The 8039-nt window shown below is 43.3% G+C and overlaps 1 long non-coding RNA gene across 1 annotated transcript in view; it reads right to left on the minus strand.

Moving 5' to 3' along the window:
* Positions 1–8039, minus strand: part of LOC123365272 — a 151106-nt gene that overhangs the window by 142301 nt on the left and 766 nt on the right. The gene's annotated exons all lie outside the window — the stretch shown is intronic.

The raw sequence follows: 8039 nt of genomic DNA on the forward strand, positions 1-8039 counted from the left end.
ACCTGCTGTTGATCCTGCCCCCATGTCTGTACCCTGTTAATGGTGGCTGTCCTATGCAATTAACAAACCCCTCCCCCACCCTTCACACAAAGTCTTCTGCAAAGAAACATGACGGAAACAGTAATGAACAGCAAACTATTTTTAATACTCAACTACACAGTTGGGGGATGAAACTGGGATTTGGGATCGGGTGAGCCAGGAAGGCAAGCAATTCTCATACTTTAGGGAATGAGAGCTGTTTGGTACATGAGCGCTCTGCTGGGGTGGAGTGACAGTTTTCACGGCCCCTAGCGCCCCTCCTTCTTGTGATTTTGGGTGAGTGGGGGACATGACTTTGTGGCGGGGGAGGGCGGTTGCAGATACAGTTCAGGGGGGCTCTCTGCTCCTGCCTGCAGTCCTGCAGAACATCCACAAGGCGCCGGAGCGTGTCCGTTTGCTCCCTCATTAGTCCAAGCAGCGTTTGAGTCGCCTGCTGGTCTTCCTGTCGCCACCTGTCCTCCGGTTCGCTGTGTGAGCGCTGCTGCTGAGAGAGGGTCTCCCTCCACTGGCTCTGCTGGGCCGCCTCGGCTCTGGAGCTGGCCATCAGTTCAGAGAACATCTCGTCCCGAGTCTTTTTCTTTCGCCGCCTAATCTGCGCCAGCCTCTGTGAGGGGGATGCCGGGGCAGTTCGGGAAAGAGCCGCAGCTGTGTGATGGGAAAAAGGAAGTGATTTCCTTCCAAAGATACATGTTTGCGAACACTGAACACAGTCTACTCAGTTTCTGTGAACAAGACCATACAGGGCACCTAATCTCATGTGCTCTCAGGACAAGTTCGAATTTTCGGCATTCGCTTTCATTGCCTGGGGTCTTGCACTGGAGATCGGACAAGTGGGGCAGGACAGCAGAATCCCTGTAGCAGCCAGGCCTGGTAAGCCGGAAACTTTAGGCTGCTTAACAGTTAATGGATAGCAGGGCCCTCCTGCTGCAGGCAATCTGGAAAGCATAAAGTCTGACCCTGTTCCAGCCCCTCGCGGCTGTCCCCGGGAAAGATCCCTGTATGCTTTTCCTCTGCAGCCTACAACACGTGGCTGTTAAACGACGGTCATTGTTATGCAAAGGAAAAGTCAAGCATTCACAATAGTAACATTAAAGTAATTCCCCTAATTAGATGCAGCAGTCGCCGAGCGAGATCACCCTGAAGCGGGTCTCCAGGACAAACAGAGAGCGAATGCTGCGTGAATCCCTGCACAGACCAGGGCCCTATGCTGCCATGCTGGTCGAGGCGATGCTCCCATTATACCTCCTGATGGCCTGGCGCGGAAGAGTGTGCTTCCACGGAGCACCCAACAAGGCACCTCTCCCCAGGAACCTCCTGCGGAGGCTTTTCGAGTACCTCTACGAGAGCTTCGTTGAACTGTCCCAAGAGGATTTTTGTTCGATACCTATATGCATTGACCTTCTTTTTATATAGTTTTTATTCCTGTTTTGTTAAGAAATAAATGTTTACATGTTTATAACACTTACCGACTGATCCTTCCCCTGATTCGGAGTCCGGGTTAACGGCCGGGGAGGGTTGGTAGGGGATCTCTGTGAGGGTGATTAAGAGATCCTGGCTGTCGGGGAAAGCAGTATTGTAATCGCTGTCGCCTGCCTCGTCCTCCACAAACCCTTCCTCATCTTCCCCATCGGCAAACATCGCCGAGAAACTGCCCCTCGACACTATCCCATCCTCAGAGTCCACGGTCACTGGTGGGGCAGTGGTGGCAGACCCACCGAGAATGGCATGCAGTGCCTCGTAGAAGCGGCATGTCTGGGGCTGGGCTCCGGAGCGTCCGTTTGCCGCTTTGATTTTTTGGTAGCCTTGTCTCAGGTCCTTGATTTTCACGCGGCACTGCGTTGCATCCCGGCTGTATCCTCTGAGTGCCATGGCTTTGGAGACCTTCTCGTAGGTCTTTGCATTCCGTTTTTTGGAGCGCAGCTCCGAAAGCACAGACTCATCGCCCCACACAGCGATCAGATCCAAGACTTCCCGGTCAGTCCATGCTGGGGCCCTCTTTCTACTCTGAGATTGCATGGACTCCTCTGCTGGAGAGTTCTGCATCGCTGCCAGTGCTGCTGAGCTCGCCACGACGTCCACACAGAAAATGAGATTCAAACTGGCCAGACAGGAAAAGGAATTCAAATTTTCCCGTGGCTTTGCCTGTATGGCTGATCAGAACATCTGAGCTCGGACTGCTGTCCAGAGCGTCAACACAGTGGTGCAGTGTGGGATAGCTCCCGGAGCTAGTAAGTTCGATTTGCATCCACACCTAGCCTAATTCGACATAGCCATGTCGAATTTAGCGCTACTCCCCTCGTCGGGGTGGAGTACCGAATTCGAACTAAAGAGCCCTCTAGGTCGAATTAAATGGCTTCCTGGTGTGCATGGGTGCACGGTTAATTCGAATTAACGCTGCTAAATTCGAATTAAAGTCCTAGTGTGGACCAGGCCTTAGATTGCATATATCTACCATAAAAACCTCCCTGCAGAGAGAGAGTGTGGGGGATGTGGATGTTACTGCACAGTTCAGAAGATAGTAGAAGGATTGTATCCCAACGTAACTACAAAAGGTCTGGGCCCAGGTTCAGCACAGGGCATGTGATTTGCCCCATCTGTATAATATATATATAAAATACAGACACATACCAGAGAAGGTATTTGCAGGATAAAATGTAATACAATAAGTAGTACATTGCACATTTTATTTATAATAAAACCAGCATTTAGCATAGATCAATAGATTAGATACACAATACCTATTTATATTATTTTTCAAAAGCCTCAGACAATTAATGCAAGAACTATTTTGAGACAAAGTTATATAGACAAAATTATGGTACAGCTAACAGCAATATGACACACTAGGATTTTCTGGCATGTAAAGCTCATTTTAACAGATACCAATGTGACATACATAAAGCTGTCAGGCTTTCTCCAAAGGACAGTCATCCACTTCGTGTTTCAAGTGCCAAATTAATTATATTTGACATTTAATTTATAACCTCAGGTATTTTAGATTTAAAACTTGACTATGATAACAGCAGATTAAAGCAGTGTTCCATTTGACAGACTCTATTTTTTTCAAGTTATTTTCATTGAGAGTGAGAGTCTAGATATAGATTTTTGTGTATCAAGCACGCATACAGGACATTGATACCTCTAAGCAAAGTGCACTTCATCCTATCCCTCCTCCCCCACCCACTCTGTGGTGAATTATTTTACTTTGGGTCAAGTTTCTTTTGCAGAGTTAATCACAACGCTCCACCTACTGGAATGATGCAGAACTGTGCATGAGAAAAGACAGGATTACAAATACAGTATTGCCAAGCAGCCTTTCGGTCAAGAGAAAATCATTATAAAAAACGTAAACAATTGTTTATATATAAGTAATCTGTAAAGTCTCCTGTAAAGGTTTACAGTTAAAAACACTGCCAAGGTAGAACAATTTTTCAAACTAAACTGCAATTTTATAAAAACAATCTGAACATTGCCTTTTGTCAAAATATGCCTTTGAACTATAAGAAATCTTGCCAGGCACACCTTTCTCAGGAGAAGTGAATGGAAGTTATATATCAGTATGGCAGGATTTCTTAATTCCTATAAACAGGGTCCTATAGGATTGCTACATTTTTTGACTAAAATATAGCATCAGCTTGATACATGATTCATCCTGTGTTTAGGCCTATACACTGGCCTGGCAGGTAGCTAGATAGAAAACACCCTTTAGATTACCAATCTCTAACATTTATGATTTTATATGCCAAGCTCTCATCCAGATTTCAATGTAGATAGCTGATAGTGAATTAAATAAAACATTATTTTTAACAAATTTAAAAAGCAATTCAGTGACACTGAAAAAGTTTGATAATTCTTTTCATGTAGCCTGAGGACTATACTTTACAAGTGTAACATCAAAACTGAGAAAAATTATATTTATGATGCATGCGAAATTCAAGACAGCATTATAGCATTTTAACTTAGTAGGGCAGCACGTAATTAAAATACATGATACAGTATGCATTCTGGGACTGAGTTACTTTGAAGTTATCAGGTTTCTAGTGCTCATAATAATATTGAAGACAAACTGTACATGTTAAACTATTTACAAAGTTTCTCTCCTTTTGATTCCTCTGATTTTTTAAAAAAGTATCAGAGCAGAGAAATACTATATATGAATTTAGTAATATGTTTTTAGTTAAAACTTATGGTATTTCTCAATGATAAAAAATACAATCAAGAAAGCAAGATGGTGCATACGTAGGCCAATGGACCTCTTATGAGCAAGATGAATGCTTAATTGACACAGTTAGAGAGCAATGTGGTCTAGTGGAACAAACACTGAGAATAAGGACTTATCCCAGCTACATTCCTTTTATATTATTCCACCTGCTTTAAAAATAAAAGGTCAAATTCTGCATCCTTACTCACATTGAATGAGATCTTAGCCATACTGAAATCAATAGGAGTGTTTTCATTGACTTCAGGAGGGCCAGGAGTTCACTCAAACAGTGTTATCTTATTCTGAGATAAGATACTCAGAATAAGATAACACTGAGATAATACTCCTATTCTTTTTGCGGATACAGACTAACATGGCTGCTACTCTGAAACTTATTCTGAGAGCAGACCAAATAAGACTACATGTACAGTAAGTTATTATTCCATGAAAGGAGGCAGAATCTGGCCCAAATAAATTATGGAACTATGACCCCTATATAGAACAGTATAGTTCAGTTATCTACTTTTTTCTCTTTGCCTTTTTACCTAAATCATTACAAATCAATAATTCAAACTAATAAATCTTATCTCTTGCTTTGCACACATAGGGTTAAACTGTCACCGCATTTTCTGGGCTATGCTCCTCAGCCCTACTTAGAACATGACACAAGCAGAGAATGGAAGAGCAAATGGAACACGTGCTTGTCCAACATTCTCCTTGTGAACAAATGAACAGACTGGGCAGGTAGTAGGAGAATCCCTAGCTCTGCCCCTTAGCCTCCATACTCACCAAGCACAGTAACTGGCCAGTGCACAGACAAAGTAAGATGCTCTGTGAAAAGGGGTGAAGCAATTTACTCCTCCCTGCAGAACAAGGGAAGACTGTTCATTTCCGTGGTTGTGCAACTATGTGCTACCTCAGGGGTCAGCAACCTAGGGCACACGTGCCAAAGGCGGCATGTGAGCTGATTTTTAGTGGCACTCACACTGCCCAGGTCTCTGCTGCCGGCCTGGGGTTCTGCTCGCCAGCCCCCTGCAAGCTGGAGTCCCATCCGCCAGTCCCAGGGGCTCTGCTGCTGGCCTGGGGTACCAACCACCAGCCCCGCTCAGCCTGCTGCTGGCCTGGAGTTCCGTCCGCTGGCCTCACTCAGCCGCTGCAGGCCCGGGTCCCGGCCACCCGTCCAGGTGGCTCCGCTGCCAGCCTGGGGTCCTGGCCGCCAGCCTGGGGCTCTGCTCCTGGCCTCGGCCTGGCACTCTGCAGCTGCCTCCATCTGTGGCCCACCTTAAAAACTGTTCCAGCACCACTGCGATATTTTTAAGTCCTGATTTGCTGCTTATATCACTATCATGCCACATGGAACAGCGCATTGCGTTTGACATTGTGCGTGCTGTCTGTCGCCATTTTTTTTTCAACTGTGAGTTGAGGGGTACATTTGACAAAATGTCAGCTCCTAAGGAAGCAAAGTTAAATATCCGTTTATTTCAGCCTTCTTGGGCAGACACGTTTAGATTTATTCAAAAGAAGGACTGTGCTGTTTGTGCTTTCTGTTGTGAAAGTGTTGTTGTGAAAGTTTGTAGCACATCAAGTATTGGACGACATTTTCAAACGAAGCATGAGAAAACCTTTCTTGACGAAGCAGACAAGACGGAATCGATCAAAAAGGCAGAAGCAGGATATGAGAAGCAAAATAGTGTTTTTAAATGCTTAAGTGTAAGAAAAATCAAGCTACAGAAGGAAGTTACAAGATTGCACAATGCATTGCAAAAAACGGAAAGCCGTTTACAGGTGGGGAATATATAAAAAGTTTTTCTCAGCAGTTGGGAGGTTTTGTTCAATGATTTGTCAAATAAAGATACGATATCTCTGCCAGAACAGTTGAGAGACACGTAAGCGAAATGGCAGAAAACATTAACGAAAAGCAGACAACTGCATTAAAAGACACAGAAGTGTTTAGCGTTGCAGTTGATAAGAGTGTGGATATAAACGATGTTCCACATTTGGCAGTTGTTGCAAGATATTGTGCTTCCAATGAAATCCAAGAGGAACTTTGTTGCCTAAAACCCCTGCATGGCACAACAAAGGGGGAAGATATAGCAGAAAGTTTTGTAAACCATTTTGAAGAACGAGGAGTTGGCATCAGAAAAATATTTTGTGTGACAACAGATGGTGCTCCTGCCATGGTCAGAAAACAGAAGGGCTTTGTAAAGTTATTTGAAGATCAAGTTGGCCACACGACAGTCAGATTTCACTGTATCATCCATCAAGAAAACCTGTGTGCTAAAATTTCTAATTCAGAGCTTAATAATATGATGAATACAGTGGTGCAAACTGTGAATTTCCTTGATGCTCGATCTGCTTTGACTCACAGTTTCAAGCACTGATAGAAGAGATGGGCAGTGCTTATAACAACATTCCACTTCACAACAACATTCGGTGGCTAAGTCATGACAAAGTTTTGGTGCGCTTTGTAAACTGTTTTGATGCAATCAAGGCCTTTTTGTCGGAAAAGGACAAAACTACCCTGAACTGGATGATGACAAATGGCTGTGTAAACTCATGTTTCTAACTGACATCACCACTCACCTAAACAAACTCAACCTCTGTCTCCAGGGTGCAGGGCAAATGGTTATGGATCTTTATGAAGTCTGGAAGGTATTTGTTGTAAAACTTTTTCTTGGGGTATTTAAACTTCGACTTTTCGCTATTTCCACCACATAAAAGAGCTATCAACATGTTGCACTGTCAGTGTTGATGAGATTGGAATGTACATGCAAGAATTGGAACCAGAATTTTCTGACAGATTTCAAGATTTCCAGCGATTTGCCCCAATGCTTTCTTTTCTAATTAAACCTGAAAAGTTCAATGAAAGTGACTTGGGTTTGTCTGTATTTCAGTGGATGGGTGTTGAAGATTTCAAAATGCAGCTCATTCAGTTAAAAAGCTCAGAATTGTGGGCATCAAAGTTTGGAGATCTGCGGAGTGCGAAGCTACCGAGAGAGATCATGGGGCCTCTATTCTGACCTGCTGGACATCCCTGCCAGTGAAATTTAACTGTTTGAAGAAAATTGCATTTGCAATGTTTTCAGCATTTGGATCCAAATACCTGTGTGAACGGGTATTTTCACACATGAAATCTGTCCTCTGTCCCTCTCGGAGCCGGTTAACAACTGATCCTGTTGCCTGTATGCAGCTTAAAGTATCCAAATACGTGCCAGACATTAGAAAACTCAGCAAGGAAAAGCAAGGGCAAGGATCACATTAAACTGATAAGATCTGCATTTTAATTTAATTTTAAATGAAGCTTCTTAAACGTTTTAAAACCCTTATTTACTTTACATACAACAATAGTTTAGTTATATAATAATGACATAGAGACCTTCTAAAAACATTAAAATGTATTACTGGCATGCAAAACCTTAAATTACAGTGAATAAATGAAGACTTGGCACACCACTTCTGAAACGTTGCCGACCCCTGTGCTATCTACTTAATCAGGGTAGATTGTAAAATTATAATCTAATCAAGAGGAGTGTACTTGATTCTCCATTGGCATGAATAGGTACTATAATTCCATAGGCATGTATAACACCTGTTACTCCCCTAATCTTGTTCTGAATAATACCATGATGATAACTCAGTAGTCCCTGAGTCTAAATTTTGGAATTCAAGGAGTGGCTGGTTCTACGATTTATCTGTCAATGGCCTCAGAGAGCCTAGCATTTGTACTGACTCCTCTTCTGTCATCAGCACTATAGGAGGTCCCCCTAAAAATGCCTATAAACTACGTATAACCCCTAAT

The sequence above is a fragment of the Mauremys mutica genome, chromosome 2, assembly GCF_020497125.1.
Source record: "Mauremys mutica isolate MM-2020 ecotype Southern chromosome 2, ASM2049712v1, whole genome shotgun sequence".
Taxonomy (NCBI): Eukaryota; Metazoa; Chordata; order Testudines; family Geoemydidae; genus Mauremys; species Mauremys mutica.